Source organism: Cuculus canorus, chromosome 3, assembly GCF_017976375.1.
Source record: "Cuculus canorus isolate bCucCan1 chromosome 3, bCucCan1.pri, whole genome shotgun sequence".
Taxonomy (NCBI): Eukaryota; Metazoa; Chordata; class Aves; order Cuculiformes; family Cuculidae; genus Cuculus; species Cuculus canorus.
In genome coordinates this window covers 21495255-21518874 of record NC_071403.1, presented here as the reverse complement: position 1 = coordinate 21518874, position 23620 = coordinate 21495255, and the positions used below count along the sequence as shown (strand labels likewise).

General features: G+C 43.0%; 1 protein-coding gene across 1 annotated transcript in view; it reads left to right on the top strand.

Annotated features, from left to right (window-relative positions):
• Nucleotides 1-11771: 11771 nt before the first annotated feature.
• The window catches only part of GJB7 (gap junction protein beta 7), a 42674-nt gene continuing 30825 nt past the window's right edge, over nt 11772-23620 (top strand). Inside the window, exon 1 of the mRNA XM_054061181.1 lies at nt 11772-11830. The gene's annotated coding sequence lies outside the window, so the exon portion shown is untranslated. The remainder of the gene's footprint in view (nt 11831-23620) is intronic.

Here is a 23620-nt window from a genome sequence, read left to right as displayed (position 1 = left end):
TGCCAGGGCGGGCGGGGCGGGGCGGAGCGTTCACAGGCAGTGAACGAGGTGCCGCGCGAAAGAAACAGCGCCGAGAGGGCAACTGTAACTGTATTTTCACCTTCAACCTTCCAAGTTGGCCTTTCAGGGCAATCCCCGGGATGATTTCGTGGCAGGCTGTTGGGGATCTGCGTCGTTTCTGCTCTCACATAGGATCATGGAATAGTTTGGGTTGGAAGGGACTTTAAAGCCCATCTAGTTCCAACCCCCCTGCCATGGGCAGGGACATTCCACCAGACCAGGCTGCCCAAGGCCCCATCCAACCTGGCCTTGAACACCTCCAGGGATGGGGCAACCACAACTTCCCCGGGCAACCTGTGCCAGTGCCTCACCAACCTCACTATAAAGAAATTCTGCCTCATGTCTAGTCTAAATCTGCTCCTCTCCAGTTTATACCCATTCCCCCTCATCCTATCCCCACAAGCCTTTATGAATAGCCCCTCTCCAGCTCTCCTGTAGCTCCTTAAGGTACTGGAAGGTCAGTACCTTAATCTCCTCTGAGCCTTCTCCAGGCTGAACAACCCCAAATCTCTCAGCCTGTCCTCATAGGGAGGGCATCTTTGTAGCCTCCTCTGGACTCATTCCGACAGCTCCATACCCTTCTTATGTTGAAGATTCGAGAACTGGACACAATACTCCAGATGAGGTCTCACAAGAGAGAAGTAGAGGGGCAGGATCACCTCCCTCGCCATGCTAGCCACACTTCTTTTGATGCAGCCCAGGATATGGTTGGCTTTATATCTTTGTGAGAAACTGTTATGAGTTCAATGGGTAAACTGAAGCACGTATCCTGGGAAGCAGTGTTATTTATCCATGATTGCAATGGGAGCGCATCCTTCTGGGAAGAAGGAAAGTGCTTAATCTATGTTGAAAACCACACAACCTTTATGCCAATTTTTCAAGGCAAAACCACCCTCTCCCAAAGTTTACAACTCACCCCAAACCTATTTTTTTCACATTTAATTTCTTACCCAATCTGTTGATATAAGCCCTTACATTCCTAAGTATGTCTTGTACTGTACCAGAAGGGTACCAGGTAATATTTCTTATCTATTATTTTTACAAACTGGTCGTTCTGCCATTTCTTAGTGAAAAACAGCTTGTGCAATATTTTGCAAGAGTGTTATGAGTTCAGTTCAGCAAGGCTGCCACCTTAATGCTAAAAAATTTATTTTGTAAAAACACAAATAGCCAAACTCTCACATCTTGTGCTGACAAAAAATGAGTTCCTTTGAGCACCGACTTGATCTTTGGGATCTCTTCAATCTAAGCCATATTGGCTGTCAAACAGGACAGTGATGAGTTGACCTCAGCCACCAGCAAAGCACCCACACAGCTGCTTACTGACTCCCAACCCCTGCAGTGGAGCTGGGGAGAAGAAAGGAAAAGCAAAAGCAAGAAAACTTGTGAATTAAGTTAGAGACAGATTAAAAAGTAAAGAAAAGAGAGGAAAAAAATGCCAAGCAGTTCCAAGGCCATCACTCATCAGCTCCCACAAGCAGATGCATGCCCAGTCCCTGAGCAAAGGCCACCTTGGACGACAAAGACCCTGAAGCCAAAACCCTGCCTTTTCATTCTCTACCTTCGCTTTTGTAGCTGAGCATGATATTATATGGCATGGAATATCTCTTTGGCCAGTTCTGGCCAGCTGTCCCAGCTCTGTCCCCTTTCAACTTCTTGCCTGTTCCTGGCCTAGTTGCTGGGATGGCAGCGTGGGAAAATGAAAGCCTTGAGGCTGTGCAAGCACACAGGCCAAAAACCCATATGTTATCAACACTGGTTTAGCCACAAATCCGAAGCACAGCATCAAAGGGCTTGCTGTGAAGAAAGTTAAGTCTATCCCAGCTGTACCTGGTACAGATAAATCCATACACACCTATAAATGCCTACAGCACATAGATAAGTGCACCTATATATGTGTACACAAAATGTGTGTGTGGTACACAGTGAGTGCTGGAGGCAGAGGCAGCACAGATGAGGTAACTTCCCTCTGCAACATGAGCAAGAGAGCTGGCGTTCAGGTCTTGTGCTTGCTGCTGGGGGTGGCAGCTCCCCCAAATATGGTGGGGTTACAACCTGCAAGCAGCAGCTCAGTCAGCCCCAAGTTCATCCTCAGCTCTTGCGCACACCAGTGAGCACGTGTTAGATGAAAGCAATGCCTTGTTTTAGCTAGTTCAGTTAGTCAATACTCGATTATTCAAGCTTTTCCATGTCAGACAGAGGAAAGACTAATAGCGTGTTAATTAAATTTAAAAGCCTTGTCCCTAAAAAGCAATCAAGTAAGCTGAAAAGGCACAGGGAATGCAAGGATAAGAACTGACAAGCTGCATTAGTTTTCACCTGATTTAGATTTTTTCCCTTCGGTTTAAAGTGTCCGACAGAGAGTACTTTGCTGGAATCACAATGAGATCGAGACTGTAATTTTTTTTACTCTGTGTCCTCAGAGAAGTTATTCATATCAGTAAACTTAAGATGATATTATGCTACCTGGCAATTAGCTGCAGGATTACATCCACATTCTCAGCGTGTGTACAAAGGTACAGTGCAATGACACCCAGCATCACCTGTGGAAAACACTTCAGGAAGGTCTGTGGAGCAGGCATCAAAATAATCCTGCAAAGGTCAATGTGAAGTCTTAGGTTTCCCGCAAAGAGGGCTTCTTATTATGGCTTCTGCATTCCTATTTTAAAAAATCAATACCCTCCAGCTCAGCAATTATAGCAAGACACTTATCTAAAGAACAAAAATCTACAGGACTGCTTTTTCCACACATTGCAGGATGAGAAGCTTACAGGGCCCCTCCCAGAGCAGAATCATGGTGCTGTTAGTGAGCTTAGGGTCACAGAGTTTCCCATCTGCACTTCCTGATCAATCACACAAAACTGGCTCTTCTTCAGTTCCAGATGGGGAGGAGCGAGAGAAGAATATAGCTCTGAGGATTAAAAGAAAAAGAGAAGGTGCCACTACCATGTTTCTGCAAAAGCAAATTTCAAAAGTCAGTGATAAAACCTGGTGCACAAAACAGTGACAGTAATGCTTTCTCCAGAGAAAATTATCCAATAAAAGTGGATGATTTTACAGAGTTTATCTGAACATTATCTGCAGTAGAGATGGTGGTGGGATTTGCAATTTTGCAGCTGCAGAAAGCCAGTTCCCTCCCCAGAACAGTCAGAGGCCATGGCTAGCGCAGCCTGAGCTTACACAAATACTTTAAGATGGGGCAGGAAGCATAGGTAGGATTTGTCCAGGGTTTTAATAGGCATGCAGAGTCTGTGTAATTGCGCAGTTAGGCTTGACAATTTAAAGACTACTTCAATAAATTCAGTTTTCATCTGGCACCTGTGTCTACAGCTACAACTGTAAGTGGCACAGCCTCTGCAAAGCAAAGCAGTTAGTGCTGAGGACTGGACGGCCGTATGTGCTTCAGTGGTTGTTACTTCAGACTGGCTTTATTCTGGTCCCAGCAACTGGTTTGTGGCAGTGCATTAGGGGCACTCCCAGAGCAAGCCTTCAAGCTTAACTTCATCCCAAAGGTTTATATGCTAAAAGTTCTGCTATGGAAACCAAAGCACAGCAGATGAGGCATATCAAGAGATTCTTGATCCTAAATAAAAAAGCACACACACACGAACACCACCCCTCGCCAAATCTGAGTTACCAGTACTCACAGTCATGTTAGTTTGCTTGACTATTTCCTGGACGAATAGTAAGATATATGAACATCATACTTCAGTTCAAATGACTGACATTCTTACACAAAACCAATTTTGCTGTTGTCAGTAGGACACCTGCAAGCCAAAGAGCACTTGATTCAGAAGACAAAACATTGGGAATAATGAGGGACTGTATTGCAGTGTTATTGTACTCCTTTTGCAAAAGCTTACATTATATGGAACTTCTGAAAAGCCACCGGTGCTAGCTCACACCCATAAATCCCATGAGGATATGTCCAATCACCTATACATTTTTAGGCTGCAGGCTGGATGTATTTGCAGCTCAGTTTATTGAGAATTTAAATTTGTTTATTGTTTTATGCATTTCAGTAGTATTACCCTGCACTTCAGATAGTACTAGAACTGAAAATTTACTCTGCCAGCAGCATGCTTACTACAGGAAAGGAAGGAAGGAAGGAAGAAGGAAGGAAGGAAGGAAGGAAGGAAGGAAGGAAGGAAGGAAGGAAGGAAGGAAGGAAGGAAGGAAGGAAGGAAGGAAGGAAGGAAGGAAGGAAGGAAAAAGGGCAAAAAGAAAGAGGACAGCCAATTATATCTTTTCTAGGGAAAAACATGGTTTCAGGGAAGGTTTGCAGTCTATATTAGACCACAAAAATTAATATAACTTGTTGGTAAGCTAATGAAGACTTTAGGTTACAGAACACTTATTTATGACTCAAGCAGTTAGATTTCTTTCCTAGAATTAGTATCAACTTTGAGTTTTAAATATAGTTCCTGGAAATGGAGGCCAGGTTTATCCTTTGTTCTTGTAACTCGACTTAAAGACCCTTCTTATTCCTTCCTTAGAGATCCTCGATATACAGCTGCTCAGAGACTACTTCATCGTAACCTGAAAGATAGAGAAATTCTTCCCCCTAGCGCTGTGTCTGAGCCATTGACTGGCAGGGACACAGTAAAAAGATTCTTGGGTTTGTGATACAAGGATTTTACATATGGGTTTGAAGAGTCGTTAAAAACAACATTGTGGTTTTAAAATTGCTGTAAAGGTTAACACTCTAGAGCTATCTTCAAGGGAAAGCAAACCACCTCTGATAAGGCTGCTATCACATTAGACTGGTTATCCTATTTAGGGAGTCACTGCTTCCTCCATGTATATCCAGAAGACAGGATTTTCTCAATGTGCTCAGACCTGAGCACATCTCCTCATTTTTGCCATCGGGGGGACAGAGTTGCAGCTGGGTGCTCTTACACTGCAGAGCTGAAGGGGAAACAACCTAGAACCAGCTATGTGACTCAGCAGGCAAGTGCATAAACCGAGCACTTGGTAATCACATTGGGAGAATGGAGACCTTGCACCCCAGAAGACATGACTGCCAGGATGGCAAAAAGTGTTGCCTTATGAAATTTCACCCATGGCTCTGTACCTAGTGGAGAGTTCATGCTGAGGAAGAGTCTGCCTGAGCTCCACTAACATAGTCACATTCACTGAGAGATTCTGCACTGACTAATTCTCCAGTCATTCTCACTCATCGCTCATCTGAGAGACACAAATCAAGTCGACCTTCCAGCTCAGTTAGCCTCAGTCTGTGCTCAGGCCTCCTCTGACGGTGTGGCCTGTGAGCGAGTGAGCGCCAGCCCTCTGGCCTGAAGGTCCCTGCTGTCAGGACCAATGCAAGGCACCAGTTAAAGCCCTTTGAAGATGATACACATATATTTGCAGGAATTTACAGCTGACAATATGGCATCCAAGCAGAAGTTGAGTTGCTGTCCCTTTGTTGCTGAAGTTAAAACAAAAGCTGTGTGATGCAGGTCTTTATTTGCTACATTTTGGAGTCCTGAAACTACCTTGCACCTTGATGTAGAAATTAATGTACACTTGATTATACTTTGTGCTTCCAAAAGAGCAGCTGCAGTGAAGAAGGGGTGTCTGGGTATGTTAGTGCTGCACTTCCCTCTAGTTCTCACTCTATCAGACTTTCACTACAATATAAAGGTACCCAGCACAGAGTTCAGACTTCACTTATTGTAACTTATTGTAATTGAGGGAACTCAGATCAGGGAAGCTGAGAGTTGTGCCGAGTAGGCAAGTGTTGCCAAGGCAGCAAGATTTTGCTGGACAAAGAAGTCCAATCTGGCAATTAACTCAGAAATCTAAAAATTCATTCACAGATAACATGGTACAAAAGGTTACCCTTCATCTGAGCTTTTCTGGAAAAAAAATGAAGCATAGAAACCTAATTAATAAATGCACTATTGTTAGCCTGGATCCCGTAGCAAGCACAATGGTTGCACTGTATTTGCCAGGTTACAGAAAAGGGTGCGGAGCAAAATTATTTGTCCTTCAAACCTCAAGAGCCCTGACATTTGCTGGGCAGAGGGAGCAGAGAGATTCCAGACATACCATCATCGAGTACCTCAACTGGAAACTCCTGCAAAAGATGCATTATTCAGCTGTATTCAGATGATTCACCTCTTCAGGCTCCTAAACAATATTAACATCATGTTACCATTTCTGTCAAAAGCATAAATAAAAATAACACAGATCGAAATCTTTTTCTATTAATCATCCCTCTAAAAAAAAATCCATTGGAAATTAGACCCAGGACATATTATAAAATACTTGATATAGATCAAGTAGTTGCCATATATTCATGCTGAGTTATGTTTCCAAAGAGCTGCAGTTTGGCCAGAAGCACACACTGCTGTTTCGTGGGTTAACTAGATAATAACCGGTCCTTATGTCTGTACAGATGATAATAACTCAGAAATGTTAATTTTCATTTTACAGGAGACCATCTTTCCGTGCAGTGCTAAGATGATCATTGCAGCAGCCCCAAATCCCTCCAATATGAAAAAGTTGGAAAAAAAAAAAAAAAGAGTGATGAAGTAATATTCCCGCGAGCTAAACAAGTGTAAGAAACAGCTGCTGAGCAACACATCACACTGATGGGATCCATCAGAATCATAGCATAGTTTGGGTTAGAAGGGACCATAATGCCCATCTAGTTCCAACACCCTTGCCATGGGCAGGGACACCTCCCACTAGATCAGGCTGCCCAAGGCCCCATCCAACCTGGCCTTGAACACCTCCAGGGATGGGGCAGCCACAGCTTCCCTGGGCAACCTGTGCCAGTGTCTCACCACTCTCATGGTGAAGAAATTCTTCCCTAAGTCTAGCCTAAATCTGCCCCTCTACAGTTTATACCCATTGCCCCTCATCCTATTACTACAAACTTTTGTGAACAGTCCCTCCCCAGCTTTCCTGCAGCCCCTCTCTACAAGAAGGATGTTGAGGCTCTGAAGCATGTCCAGAGAAGAGCAACGAAGCTGGTGAAGGGGCTGGAGAACAAGTCTTACGAGGGGCTGAGGGAGCTGGGGTTGTTTAGCCTTGAGAAGAGGAGGCTGAAGGGAGACCTCACTGCTCTCTACAACTACCTGAGAACTACCTTCTATGGAAGGTTGCTATAAGATCTCCTTGGAGCCTTCTCTTCTCCAGGCTGAACGATGCCAACTCTCTCAGCCTGTCCACTCATGGGAGGTGCTCCAGCCCTCTGATCATCTTTGTAGCCTCATCTGGACCTGTTCCAACAGCTCCATATCCTTCTTATGTTGAGGATACTCCAGATGAGGTCTCACAAGGGAGGAATAGAGAGGCAGAATCCCCTCCCTTGCCCCGCTGGCCAAGCTTCTTTTGATGCAGCCCAGGATACAGTTGGCCTTCTGGGCTGCGAGTGCACGTTGCCAGCTCATGTCAAGATTCTCATCAATCAGCACCCCCAACTCCTTCTCCACAGGGCTGCTCTTAATCACATCATCCCCTGTCCTGCACTGAAATTTGGGATTGCCCCGACCGAGGCATAGGACCTCATGAGGTTCTCACAGGCTCACTTCTCCAGCCTGTTCTGGATATAGGACTGAGGAACTTCTTCTTAATTCAGGCTATAGGAACATCTTCCAAAATTATGGAAGCACAACTATCCAGTAAAGAGATGAAGGAGCGAACCTTACAGGAAATATGCTGCTATGCCTCTGACTCCATTAGAGAAAAAGAAAAAATGCACTAATAATGGGAATGTGATTATACCATGGTTTGTAAATTAACTTCTCACTCAGCTTACACTTATACAGCTACAGACTTCTCTCTGATGTACAAAGATGCTCTTCATTCATCTATCAGAAAGGAAGGGAATGATCAGTTAATCAGACAGGGAGGGCAGAAGGATTCTTATCCACACTACTCCAGAGTGCTCCCTGCAGTGTTTTCCTTATGTCAAGAAATGAGCTGGGAACCAAATGGATACCCTTGCTGTAATGTACAAATTTGCAAATCCTCTTCCAAAATTCTGCCCAAAAGCAATTCAGTTCCCAGTGCAGCTTCTCTCCCCTAGAGCAGCTATTAAGGCTTAAGATCCTGTCAATTTGTGCTCAATACTTGGCAGAATAACTCTTTAGAGAGCTGTGCCTGTTTGTAATGATCTTCAAAAGCAGCACTAAGGACCGGAAAAAAAGTGATATTTAAATGTCATGGGATGCCTGGTAACTCTGAAAATCAGAAGGATTGCTGAACTAGCACTTCTTACCTTTTAATTTAGAAATTAATTCTAAGGCTTTTGTACAGACATACAGCACTGGTCAGCTGCGATTGTTTTCTCAGTCTGGCATGTCAGCTAATCTTAGTAATAGAAACGAAAACAATATTTAGACAGAAAATACCCTGAGGAGAAAGGAAACCAATTTATGAAATTACAAGTACAGAGAACGTGTGATGTAGCAGTAACCGTTTAACCATAGACACAAAACGTCACCGAAAAGGACTTAGCATGGTCATTAGATGGTCATTAAGTCCATCTTGCTGAAACAAGGAGAGGAGTCTTATCCTTTGTTGCGCACAAACATTTGAGAAGGACAGTTGGTTTTTCTTTGAATCAAAAGCCAAATGCATGTCTTTTAAGAAATTTTGAAAGTCCTTTGCTAGGACAGTTCACCATGCTGACTCTCTCTGACCTCCCATTCAGCTTCTTCCCATAACAAGGAGACAATTGAATTGAAACTGGGGTTTTTCTCTGAGTCTTTATCCAAGTGCAAGCTGGAGGCCATATAGATGAGCAGACTGACTCCAGTGCACAACCACAGCATATAGCTCGGAAGGTTTTTGAGCAGAGAATACCTATCGTTTATGGTTTGGGGACAGTTAGAAATGGGTGTGCTGGCAGATCCTTTTGGTCACAGTAAGTCTTAATGGCAGATTAAAAGAGTTTGAAATATTAATAGATATAGAAGACAAGTGTTTTCATGTGCTGCAGCAAGATACTACTTTACTGAGCAATATAATGTGAAACAACAGCTTCCAAAAATCCCTTGTTCCAGGCAGGTCTTTCCAACTGGTCATTTACAATATTGAAAATCCCTAAATTTGCATTGAGTTCTTGCTGCCAAAGCTGTTCCAGTTGCTTCCTCTTGCATTTGCTCACTAACAGCTCTATGAGGAGACACAAGGATGCAAAAGACATGACCGTCAGCCAGGAGTATGCCCTGCTCACTTGAAGTGTCAGAGGTAGTCATCATTTCAGAGTCACCAGACAACGCCACAACCCCCTCGTCCTGAAGCAGACCACAGTTCTACACAACCAACCTGTTGGTTTTTGTCAGCATTAAGTCTCAATTTAATCAGAATTTCTTCTAGAGATATCTGTAGTAGCGCCTAGGAGGGAGATTATTAAGAAATTACTCACATTCTTGATATACCTGCAAGGAAGGTAGCATGCTAATAACTATCTCGGTCTGAATCATTGACCAAGAAGAGTGTAAGAAATATCTTTAAGTCCAGAGCAGCCTAGCTGGCATCTCCTAGAGTTCCTTGTAGGTATTTAAATGTTTTTTAAGTAGAAAACCGGTTCTGGTTGGCTGCATTAGAAACAAAGACTTAATATACCTGATCTGGGCTTTTACTGACTGCAACCTACCTTATATCTCTGCAGGACTTATTCATTGGTGCGGAAATCACCTGTCCTAGTTCTCATTCCTGTTTTTTCCTTTCAGACTCCCAGTCTTACTTTGTAGCCCAAATCTTCATAAAATGGAGGGTGGCATAAGGACTTTCACTTACCTAGATGAGTATCTCACACCACTGTTGCAAACCGTAGGCTTCTTTCATGTGAGATAAGAGGTATTACAGATAATCCACTAAAATCTCTGAAGATCTTAATTTGATTTTTTCCTCTTTTAGAAGACAACTTAGATTTGTTGTCAGGTGGCCTTTTGAGTTAAAACAAACACCCCTAACCACAATATTTATGTACAAAAAAGTACCACACAATAGTTTTTGTTACAGCTTGATTTTCTTCAACTGGCTGAACCCTCGTGTTGTTCTGTTTGAAAGCTGAACAGGAAACACAATTATCTCATTGAAACAAATTTTGAACTAGCTAACCATAAAGCATAACGCTCTCTGTTCAGCCAAGTTTCTTTATACTGTTCCTCATGGTCAGTTCTAGCTTAATTCGTGTGCAATTTCATGCTATTTCAATCTAAAGTCCCCCAATTACAGCAAAGAATACTTGTTCTTAGAAACAGTTAAGCTGGGTCATCTGGGTGATCATCAGGGTATGATCAGCTTTGTAGGACAGATAAGGAAGTTCTTGTTTTGCTTTTCTTTTGTGGCTTTCACTAGTTTTCTGTGGGCTTTATCTCTAGTCTTGCTTTGTTCATCTTTCGGAACTTCATTTAATTATCTCCATTTGTGTGCCACCATATTGCTGAAGTTTAAGCAGTGATGGTCTTAAAATGCTGCTTCTAGCTGAATTTCATATAGTTTCTCTATTCTTAAGTAAGCATAGTTCCTTTAGTGTCTCAATTATCAACTTAATATGATTGTTAAACTCTTCGCTTACAGTCTTTGAAGGTCTGAGTCATTTCTGTTAATAAAAGACTTGTCACGCTACCTGTCTTTAAGCCTGAACACACCAGGCTGAGAACTTCCAGAGATTTTACCTGCAGCTTCACTGGAAATTTTAACCTAAAGGCCATTTAGGACTTAAATATAACTGTGAAACTTCAGGTTTCGCGAACTCTTTTCGAAGTTCAATTGTGGATAGGATTGATTTAAAACGAAAGTGCCCTCTAGGCTGAGGTTTAAAAGACAACACATGTTAAGCGTTGACACGAGCATATTTCACAAAGAGAGAACTCAGGATTCAGCTTTGACCTACACTATCAAAGCAGTAACTTTCAGATTTGTTGAAATGGACACTGAGCAAAGCAAGGATTTTCATGCCAGTTCCAAGCCTGGTAGCTGCACTTGACACAATTCTTTACTTCAGAAGACCTTCAACTGCTCCATCCAGCTGTACTGCTCTGCAAAAAGACATACCCTTCTACTTCACACTGAAGAATATCTTTTTCCTAGAGTAAGAGTTTTTGGAAGAAGTCCACACTGTCATTAAAGTTTATTTCTAAGCTGTGTGGATGACACTGAATGCACAAACTGCTCCCAAAATAAATATAGAATATCAAAAGAAGGTATATTAGTTTACAGCCTGTGAAGGTTCCTATGCTCACTATATTAGATTTCTAGAAGTGCCTGAAAAACACTCACCATGTAAAACGTCCACGAAAGCTTGAGTTAATAACAACCTATCAACAGGCATATCTGGCAGGAAACCTGTTTATGTCTCAATCAAGTAGAACCTACCCAAGCCACACCTTAAAATAGGAGCAGCAGATCAAACATTTACACAGTAACAGTCTGGAATATTATTGTACTCAGGGGACATGAAATAGCCTCTTTCTTTTTTCCTGTATTTCAGCCCCTACTTCTAATGAAGACAGCTATTCCTAGTACCCACATCTGTGGTCATCTGAGGGCGTGAGGCAGTCATTGAATTACTTTGCTTGTGAAAAATTCCCTGCCCTCATAACTCAGAGCAGCCTTGCTATGAATGCAACAGGGGATTCTGACCAGCATGTGAAGGAAAAACCTTTTCCCATGTTTCATGGAAGACTTGGGGCTTGCTAGGGGCCTGCAGCTGGAGAAAAGATGTTTCCCTTTTATCTGTAGTGACAGTAGCAGAGCAAACATTTCCAGCATTTGGAACCAAGAAGAGAAGAAGAAAATATAACAGGTAGGAAAAATGAGCTTGGGGGCTGCCTATGGGGGTGAAATGAAGCTAAAAAATGATTGTACCATGTGTATTGTAAATCCTCAAAGATGCTTGTTTTCCAGCTTGCACACATTTCTGTGGTGATTCTGGTGTCCTTGACTCTGACTCCATTAGATTAGTCAAAACCATCAAAATAATTATTGTGGTGTCTCCCCTCTGCATCCATGCTGTGTGTGCACATACAGTGATACCACATGATGATCACTTCCAGAGGGAGGGAGGAAGAAACTGCTGCCAAACAGTGTTCAAGAAGCTCCTGTCTCCAGCATACATTCCAGAAAGTGGCTCCTAAACTGTTGTCAATCCTTCTGACAGTCTCAATAGCCTCACCACTTCTCTGGTCCGCATACATCAGATTAATTAAGACAGCTTGCAAGGAAAGGGGAAGGCAAGGACTTTTGCCAGCCTCACAAAAAGTCACACTGATACCAGCTAACATCCAGCTTTTTCAGCACATTATGGTTAGTAACATGCCTGCAATAGTTTTTACAGGCAGGACAATTCCAGCTTCTAAAAAGAAAATTCACTAGAAGGTGCTGTAAGAGCATGAGTGCCAGGAGTTGTGGAAGGAGATCTGCAGCAGCACTGGAAGCTTTGCTCACAGTGACAAATCCACACAGCATATTTAATCTCAGACACTCCTTTGGATTCACCTAAACACTTGGTGTCCGAGAGGAAAGTGGCCTGTCAGGAACATAGTGAGAAGCAAGAAAAAGCCAATACCAGCTGCCATTCTCCCTATGGGGTCTTAATGGTTCTTGCTTTTCCCCTGGGCTTTAGACAGGTTTTCTTGTCTGTTTCCTGTGCCGGCATTTGGGTGAGAACAGCTCAGTAAATTGCAGAAGTACAGGTCTTTCTACAGATCTAAGTAAGGCTGCAAGGCAACTAAAATTAAATGTATACTGATTTTACGTTCAGGATTCCAGTATCCAAAAGCTAATTGTTTTACTAGAGGAAAAGAAAGAGATGCAGCTTTAGTATTCTCAAAGAAAAAATAATTTCAGTAAAGAAAAAGAAAACAAAAACCAAGCAGCAGGGATTTTAGAAACTTATAGAGCCTATACAGATGAGCCCATATAATTCAATTCCAAATGAGCTCCATACTTTCAAGCAGTCTTTCAACATTGTGAATGTCCCCTTCCACTGCTAGACTTTCAAGACCCACTTCAAGTCACTCAACATATTGCTGCTTAGATAGAACCAAGCACAGCAATAGACGAAGCTGAGGCTTTCAGGCTTTTACAGCATTAGAAGCTTTTTGTTCAGGAGGATCTTTGAACTATGTACATTCCAAGATCTTAACCTTGGACTTAAAGCAACAAAGACTGGGGCTATGTACTGAAAAAGCTCTGCTGGTTAGCATAGAGAATCTCAGGTTATTTTCCTTCTGAATGGAATAAAAGAAAGTTTTGCTGTCTTTTTGGCAGCTTCCCAGGAATCCTCTGGTGAGATCAGAGTGGTCTCACGTCATACTATGAAAGGAATCAAACTCCTCATTGTCCTCAGTCAAAGCCCTGCAGAGGATGGTCTCTACGGAGCTCAGTTCAGAGCTGGCAAGCCTGCAAGAGCATGTGTCAGCTTGCACAGCATAGACACAGATCAAGGTCTCAGTCACTTGGGTGCATCTCTAATTGACCAGTAATAATGCCAGTGAATTACAGTTCATGTCCCATATGCAGCAGACTGGGTGGCTGGTGATTTCTGTAACATTGCAACATTTCCAGCAAAGTCAGCCAGGAACTCTCTGGTACCCTTCCAACACAGTCCCTCTTGGCAGCAGAATCAAAAGCATAAGAACTTTTCTTTGGTGGTAAAGTTAGTAATTCCAAGCTTTCACTTACAAAACTCAGCTTACTGAACTGAACCAAGTATTACAGCCTTCTCTGAGTCATGCTTTGAAACAGCTTCTTTCACATGGTTTGTGTGATGGCATGGGAATTTTCTGCTCTTGACTACAGCAATCAGTTTCATCTAATGTGGTTTGTAACATTAGAAAGGATCAGTCCGGTTTGTGATGGAGATCAGATTCCATTCATTAACAAAGACAGTATTCCAAACTGTTTACGAGTTTTTATCCAGGAGAGGTCAGCAAGTCTTGTAGAGAGAACTGTCTGTTTACTAACCAAGAGATCGGTATTATTGAATGTATATATGTTCTTGAATGCTACCCAGTTTCCATTCTCCATAGACAAATTACTATTTATATTTAATCAGTCCCTAAACAGGCTGGGTAACTAATATAAGTTGGTTAAAAGAATAATGGTTTAACAGCTACTTTCTGATATTGATTAAACACATTAAGAAATGGGAGAGGCAGCTATTTTTCATTTCCTTGAACTGCCTCCTCTTCCTCATCACAGTGATGGCATCTGTTGTCTTTGCTTCCTGGTTCTTTGTTAGCACAAGGATGCAGTGTCTGGGTTAAATATATTTATGGATGAAAGTCAGAAGTCAAATACATTTACAGGTTGTTTTGTTTTCTGTTGTGGAATTCAAGAGTCACCCTGTAAAGAAACACACCTCACGTAGTTAACTTTAGACCTAGATTTGCTTGAGTGATTACTCACAAGTGGTCACGAATGTGAATTTTAGATTCTAGTGGAGAAATAAGATTCAGGAAAAAACCCCAACATGAAACCACAACACAGAAACAGAGTCAGTCTCAGAGACAAGTTTAGGAAAAGCTTAACAGAAGCATTACAGCAGTGGCCAGCTTCTCTGCATTCCCCACATGACTGATGATAACGCAAGCAAGCATTTACCTTGTTCTCTATTGATTTAAGAGCAGAGGTCCTGTTTTACAACAAAAGCTCTACATTTATTTGTGTTGCCTAGACTCTGAACTCTCCCCTTTAAAAAACAGGGATCAGGTCTCTGGTCAAGTTCACAGCACCACAGCAAACTGTTGGGTCAGAATAGAAGAGGTCAATATTTTAATCCAATTTTACTATGGGACACTTCATTCTGTGAAAATGTAGCCTTTCTTGAAGGAAACGCTAATGTCTGTTGAGCAAGGCAAGGGTACTATTATTACGTGATTCAGAAAGTGAAGGGGCACAATCTGTTTTCAACACGTAGCTCCAAGTCCAGAGCAACTTTCCAGTTTTAGTGAGGAAATCCTGCTTTTGTGCAAATAGGGAGAGTGTGTACTAAGAGTTATCCCCAACAGATCCTATCTTTCATGATGCCTTGTAGCGTTGCAGTACTTTGAGTAACACTGACACTTGAGCTTCACAACTGACCCAGCCAGCAGTGAGGTAGCAGCCCTGCCAATGCTGGAAGTGTTTCAAGCCTAGTTTAGTGCTGTGACATACCTGAGACACACGGCTCTTGTGGGTTAGCGCCTTTGCAGGTCTCAGGTATTTTCTGACACTTGCCTGTAGTGTTTCCCAGCAACTCTTCATTAAGGTCCTTTTTGTAAGCGCCACAAGCTACACTTTCCTTTTTCTAGAACTGCCCCTCTTCAGATAACTTCCATGCATATTCAACCATGGCAGCTCCTATTGTAACTTCACAACAGACTCCACAAGTTTCTGCTATGGATTTTTAATACTTTTCCTGCTGAAGTACTAGGCGAGCTGTATAAATGATTAATTTCTAACTCATTAACTTGCAGCCGTGTGTGTCGCTATAATAACTGTAAAGCCACTTTAGCCATAAAGTGCCTCAAATACTGTGAGCTGGTCCCCAAAAGAGAACGTGCTCCTTGTTTTATCTGGCAAAACAAAAATGGAGAGAACATTGGCTTTGAGAGTGCAGTTACTCAAAACCTTCTGTGCTGGTTATATCTGGGTTAGAAGTCAGATTAAAGGCAATGGGGCATGAGCACAGCGGTAATGCATTTGCTCACACACACACACAGTACTTGCACCATCTAAGAACACTTCTCTTTGAATTCATGTTTTATGAAAACCTGTTGAATACCTCTGAATTAATCTTTGAATCTAGAAATCATGGTTAGGGAGACCTTCTAGCTAGCTTACTTCAGTTAACAAGTGTTGGTATCTTTATTCCACCATCCCTCCAGTCACTGAAAGTCACAAGACAGGAAGAGCAAGTATTTGGTGGTCAGAACTAAGACGTTAGAGGAAAAGGTTTGGGACCTCAAACAGACACTCTCCAAGGCTATTTAAAGCTATGTCTGTAAACACCAGTTTACGTAGATCATTTATCAAACCAGGCTGGGAATGTAAGAGAATGTGTAGCCCACTGAACAGTATTTTGAGAGTTGACTCCTCAAGTCATTTTCTCATGACAATCAGCTCTAAAGGTTTAATGGTTCTAAATCATAGAATCATAGAATGATCTGAGTTGGAAGGGACCCACAAGAATCATCAAGTCCAGCTCTGATCCATGCATAGGACAACCTCAAAATTCACACCATGTGTCTGAGTGCATTCTTGAATATTGTCAGGCTTGGTGCTGTGGCTGCTTCCCTGGGGAGCTGTTCCAGTGCCCTCTGAGCAAAGAACTGTTTCCTAATATTCAACCTGAACCCCTCCTGACGCTCCCTTGGGTCCTATTATTGGCCCCCAGAGAGAAGAGATCAGTGTTGGCTCCTCCTCCTCCCCTTGTGAGGAAGCAGTAAACTGTGATGAGGTCTCCCCTCAGTGTCCTCTTCTCCAGGCTGAACAGACCAAGTGACTTTTGCTGTTCTTCTAAGCCCTTCATCAACTTTGTGGCCTACTCTGGACACTCTCCAGTAGTTTGGTATCATTTTTATATTGAAGTGCCCAAAACAGCACTGACACAGTACCTGAGGTGGGGCTGCACCAGTGTGGAGTAGAGGAGGACAACCACCTCCCTCACCTGGCTATCAATGCTGTGCTTGATGCACCTCAGGACACAGTTGGCTCTCTTGGCTGCCAAGGCACACTGCTGGCTCATGTTCAACTTGCCATTGACCAGAACCCCCAAAACCCTTTCAGCAGGGCTGCTCTCCTGCCTCTCGCTCCCCAGTCTGTATGGACAGCCAGGGCTGCTGCGTCCCAGGTGCAAAATCTGGCACTTGCCCTTGGTAAATTTCATGTGGTTGGTGGTTGCGCAGCTCTCCAATTTATCCAGATCCCTCTGCAGGGACTCTTTGCCCTCAACAGAGTCAACAGCTCCCCCCACTTTCATGTCATCAGCAGACTTGTTTAGTAAACCTTCGAGTCCTGCATCCAAGTAATTTATGATAAATATTAAAGATATTAAAGAGTACTGGCTCTAAGATGGATCCTTGTGGAACCTCATTAGTGACTGGTCATTCTGATTCAGCTAACCTCTCTAAGAATTCATCTCTTTATACAATGAACTTTATTTCAAAAGTGTCCAAATTTCAATCTTATATACAAAGGAGGTGTTTATAATACAACAGTATAAAGAAAACCAGTTTTCTCAAAATATCAGAAAGGATACGTTCAAACAGAGATTATTATTGCTTTAGAAACTTCCTACACAACTGGGAAATGAGATGCAACACCTGAAAAATCACCAAATGCGAATGATGAGCTTGTTCTGCCAGAAGCAGAAAACAGGTTTTATGGATGAGATGGAACCATCTAGTCAGTTGACCCAGAAATAAGCATTTCTTGCAGACAGACAGATCTAGTACTTTAAAGGGAATGTCACGGAAGGGTTTCAGGTGCTCACTAGAATAGCTGAGTGTCTCAGCAGCAGATTCTTACTGATATAATGAAATAGTAAGGTTCTTCAAGGTGGAGTTTAAGGGTGAAGGTCCAGGTCACTGACTTTTCAACCCACATTGAAAATCAGAGCTAGGTATAAGTCAGTATTATAAAACTCATACTAAAGAGGAACTATCAGAAACATATTGAAGAAGGTTAACAACTTAGGTATAGTACTTAAAATAGTATAGTAGTCAAAGTAGCTCAGGTGTTAGCCTTGGCATTAAACTTCTCTTTTCCAAACCCTAATACTTGCAGTACTTGGCAGATAAGAAACAAAAAAAACCCAAACCAACACAACCCCACAACAATTGGGAATCACTGTGAGATGCCATAGGCAGCATGTGGAAAGGACTGCACCTTTTGTGGCTCACAGCAGTAATACGCAGAGCCCTGCATTGGCAGTGTAAGATCCTGAGAAGCTGTGAGAGAGGACAGAATGAAGTGGAGCTCAGCTTTGGCCAACAATATTCCACTTATAGTGTGGCTTGAGTTTTTGAATAAGCAAACTGAAAGTGCCTGTGCCTTTTGGAAAGTACACTGGAGGAAGGAAGAATGTAGTCTTTTGAGGGAAGAAAAATGGAAAAATATGGTGCTTAGACACCTTGATGGATAGGATTTTTCTCTAGTCACTCAAATTTTAGGACAAGCAAAACAGAGGCCTGCAGCTTGTATATTGAAAAAGTCCACTATGCAAAAGAAAGGCAAGATACAGTAATAAGAGTGAGACAACCACGCTCTTAGAAGAAGCTGAAACAAAGTGCTAGAGACTGTTTTAATAAAAAACAAGACAAACTGTTGACAGTTAGCTAAAAGAAGAGCCAAGACTTGGGCAGGCCACATCACAGTTGGGGTGTAGCAGTTGTATTAATTCTTCTACTTGGAGTTAAACTTACCAGCTGTTGTTAGTCAAGCTGTTTGTGTAACTCTTGGTTTGCTCACTGGCCCAAAGAAAGCTAAGGTGATGTGCTAACTGCTAGTCCCAGTAAGCTGCAATGGAGTCCCAGTAAGCTGCAATGGAGGAGGCACTTGGAGCTGCAATGGAGGTTTGCTCACTTCCCAGGATGTTTCCGTTACTGTTGTTGGCCCATTCTTTCTAGGACTTGTCCTTCCCTTCAGTCACTGCTGACAAGTCCCCAGGCAGAAGCCTGCCTAGATATCCCCAAAACACTCACATACTGTAATTACTAGCCAATATTAACACCAGTTGTTCCAGCATCTGCATCTCCCACCAGTCACTTGATGCATTTTGCGAGAAGTCACTCGTATTCCTTTATTCAAGCTGTATTTCAACCAGCAGCAAAAGTGACACTGAACTGTGGTTAATTAAGCCTAGCAAAGGAAACCACATCAGTAACTTAATCACAATCGCTCGGTTTGTATCTGTGTGGGTACACTACACCCATGCACAGACAGACTGTAGTCATTCTGTGTCCTGTTGTCCATGAGGTGCTGTGGTTCCTTAATTGCCTCACACACAGAGATAGCGTGTGCTTACACTCCAAATGCTACCAGCGTCATTAGTTTCTTTCACACTTAATTTCTCAATGCCAGGCATTTGGAGATTTCACAGTCTGTGTATCCTCGTTTAAGACATCACAGATCTCTTCTGTAGACCTTTGAGGGACTAACAAGCAAGATGTCTCTTGTTTATTAATTAGCTACTTATCAGCTGTACTTCATGGCTCCCTACTAGTTCAGCTTCTCAGCTACAGTAATTAGACAACCCACTTTCCAGTCTTTTATAGCAGTTTCACTCTTCTTGAGACTCTGGTACTTTCTGGCAATTTTAGACACCTCCTGAATGACTAATAGAGAAATCCTGCTTCCTGTGTTACTCATTGCAGCTCCCATTCTAGGTTTTGCCTCATGAACTCCGCCATCAATATATGCCATCACTGGCACCCTAGCGTCCAGATGTTATCTGAAGGCTTCTTTATTTGCATCATTCAGACAAACAGTAAAAAAGCAGGTACTCATGCTCTCTGATTCAGAGTGCAAGTGGCCAGTGTTACTTTTCATGCCGCAACCCTTCTCAGGCAGGAACAAAATCAAGCCAACAAACATATGCTGTCTCTGCTTTATGCAGTGAAAGGCTTGCTTATATGTCTGAACTCCCTATTTTTCTTAGCTACTAATGGCTCATGTACTCACAGGTATCATTAGTTCCATATCTGACATGCACAAACTTATGGAATATGAAAAATGTCCTTTTTTTTTCAGCTTGCCAATCAACCATAATTAATATTGTGCAGTGAGTACAACTAGAAGGGAAAAAAAATCTCTTCAATCAGGTTTAGATACTTTACTTTCTAAAATATGTCCTGGAAATACCAGTGTCCATGGCAAATGGTTCTTCAGGTCCCATAGCAATTGTACCATTTGTTGTCTTGCCTGTCCATTTATATTGAAAAGTTATTCACTTAGGCCAAGCTATGGCTCCTTTCATCTCTACACAACCAAGTGCACAGACTGAAGAGGAGATGCTCTTTCTAAGCAGAGCCCACACAACTTCACCTTGACATCTGAAAGCAGTAAATCAAAATGTTTTTCCTTTCTCAAAAGCCAATGAGAAGCAACATAAGTGTCTGACACACTGTTATATGCTGCCTATACTGTGCATACACTAGTAAGTCCACCTCAAAGTGTGCCTGCAGTATATGCATGTATAGACACAGCTGGCCAGGTCTTGAGCCCCTGCCTCCTGTCTCCAAACATGCCCCCAGGGCTGCAGGTCTTGAGAGGCCTGGGACGTGCGCTCACAGGGGTCCCTGGTCTCATCTGGATGACTGAGGTACCCAGGACTAAGGTCCACCACAGAGAATGCTTAGCCCTGTAGAGAGCCACAGCCTGTATCAGTCACTGCCACTGTATCCCAGAAGAAAAGTGGGCTAATTCTTTAAGACAGGGTGACTTCTTTTTTTCTGAAACAAATGCTAACAGTAAGGCATTGCGGAAGTATATGATGATTATATTATATCCTTCCCAGCAGAGAAGAACAAAAAAATCTACTTATCTATCCCTGTAAGAGAACTTGAACTGTTTGTTTAAGGGGAGGTGAAGCATTTCATCATCATCACCTTGGTATTTGGATATCCAAGATGCAGAATTGCCCCTTGTGTTGCTGCATGTACAGACACACAAAGGCACACAGCATGCCTCTTAGCTGGTCCAGAAATATGACCTTACCAGCAGCCTCTCTCACCTTACTCTCAGACCTCACAGCCACTCCCATCACTGGCTTTGACCACCCAATCCCTCAAGTAGTCAAATCTCAGGTACTCTGGTCTCTCCAGTATCTTAGATTTAAAGCCACTCTGTCACTTGCCTCTATGCCTCTTACTCTATTTGTCAGCCAGCCTGTCTTGATATTTGCTAGTGAATTACACACTGAAATAGGAACTCAAATAACATGCACTCCAGTCTCTCCAGTTGCTGGCACCCTGAACCACAGCCCTGTCATCTGTGGTCCTACTCCAGCTCCTGGCAGCTAGACCTCCACGTGTGCACATGCACACAGAGGAAGCCCTGCACCCAGGAAAAGTTAGAAATGGCATTCAATGAGAAGACAGGACAGAATGCACTGATTGGGTGCAGGGCATGGTCAGCTAAGACCAGCCCCTGTTCAAATGCATTCAGCCTCTTTTTAGCCCCTATCCCTCTTTTTTTCACTCTTTTTCTTCCCCAAACCACTTTGATCCCCCTCCCCCATCTTTGGTTCTTTCCCTAAACATCCCATAATAACCCTTTGTACAATTCCAAGATGCTTTTCCCTGCATCCCATAAGGAGTCCCATAGATCCAGGCTTTGTCCACCACCAGTCTGCAAGGCACTCCAGAAAGCCCATCTCGTTGATTCGCAGTGATGGGTCTCACTCCCAGACCTTCTGGGATGCCCCAGGAGGACTGGACTGGGGGCTTGTTCCTCTGACTGAGGTGTTTGGGTTCGCCCAGCTGCCGCTGTGCCTCTGGACTCCGCGGTGTGTGATGAAGTGAGCCTTTAATCAGCTAACCCAAGCAGAGAGCATTCAGCTTTAGGTATTTCATGATGTGGCTGCTGGTACTTCGGTGCCAGTATTTTACACGTGTAGTTTCAAAAGACTTTTATACTTAATGCACATGTAAATGTTTTCTTTAAAACATGTTTATAGAGCTTATGCAGTATTTTACACTGATGAAGAACTTTCAAGATGTAAATATGAGTTTTACCTTGGGCTTTGCAGAGTTTATACATTTGATTAGACCATCATGAACACGTAGTGTGGACTTTTTTCATTGTGAGCATAAGAGGAGAAATGAAAACGAGAGCATCAGCTCTCCACATTAAGCACTTCCACAATTCAGTGACGTAAGGTTTTACAGGCATTTAGGTCCAAAGTAGTGCCAGAGTGTGCCAAGTATCTCTTCAACATCTTTTATATGAATTAAACTGCTCCATGAGAAACCAGTGACTTGACTTGTCTTCACTTTGTCGTTTGGTAGACTGATGGATATGTGTGAGATTATTCTGCTTTTTTTGTTTTCTGGGGTTGTTTTTTAGCAAGAGGGAAAAAAAGGCTGCACAGACTGCTTCTTAAAAATCCACTTAAATGAGATGCCTTTGGAGTTGCCTTCACCGCATTATACTTTCTATCACCTACAGTAAAGACCAGCTCCTTTACATCCCGCAGCTCACACTGGAGATGCTATACAGTATTTTCAGATGAACAGGTAACAATGAGATAGACACAAAGTTTTAGTCAATATTAAGCAAATGCTGTGAGAAGTCTTATTACATAGTGAAGATAAATCAGACGTTTAGGCAGGCTGAATCTCAGACTCAATCAATGTATTGAGGCTGGCAATCAATACATATTCAAGCATGTTGAGTTCTCCCACAGGAAAGTTATTTTGCATGACTGATGGCACACACTTCTTGCCCAAAAGCTGTCTCTAGTGTCATAGTATTATAGCATAGTTAGGGTTGGAAGAGACCTTAAAGATCATCTAGTTCCAAGCCCCCTGCCATGGGCAGGGATATTCCACTAAATCAGGCTGCCCAAGGCCCCATCCAACCTGGCCTTGAACACCTCCAGGAATGGGGCAGCCACAGCTTCCCTGGGAAACCTGTGCCAGTGCCTCACCATTCTCATGGCAAAGAAATTCTTCCTAATGTCCAGGCTAAATCTGCCCCTCTCCAGTTTATACCCATTCCCCCTTGTCCTATCCCCAAAAGCCTTTATGAATAGCCCCTCTCCAGCTTTCCTGTAGGCCCCCTTCAGGTATTGGAAGGTCGCTATAAGATCTCCTCTGAGCCTTATCTTTTCCCTAGGCTGAACGGGCCCAACTCTCTCAGCCTGTCCTCGTAGGCAAGGTGCTCCAGCCCTCAGATCACCCTTGTAGCCCTCCTCTGGACCTGTTCCAACAGCTCCATATCCTTCTCATGTTGAGGATTCCAGAACTGGACACAGTATTCCAGATGAGGTCTCACAAGAGAGGAACAGAGGGGTAGAATCACTTCCCTCGACCTGCTGGCTACACTTCTTTTGATGCAGCCCAGGACACGGTTGGCCTTCTGGGCCGCAAGCGCACGTTGCCAGCTCATGTTGAGCTTCTCATTGACCAGCACCCCCAAGTTCTTCTCTGCAGGGCTGCTCTCAAGCAATTCATCCCCCATTGTGTACTGAAAACAGGGATTGCCCCGACCCACGTGCAGGACCTTGCACTTGGCCTTGTTGAACTTCATGAGATTCTCACAGGCCCATTTCTCCAGCCTGTCCAGGTCCCTCTGGATGACATCCCATCCTTCCAGTGTGGCAACTACACCACTCAGCTTGGTGTCATCTGCAAACTTGCCTAGGGTGCACTAAATCTCACTGTCAATATCATTGATAAAGATATTAAACAGCACTGGTCCCAGTATGGACCCCTGAGGGACACCACTTGTCATGGATCTCCATCTGGACTTTGAGCCATTGACCACTACTCTCTGAATATGACCATACAATCAGTTTCTTATCCACCTTACCGTCCAGCCATCAAATCCACATCTCTCCAATTTAGAGAGAAGGATGTTGTGTGGGACTATGTCAAAGGCTTTACAG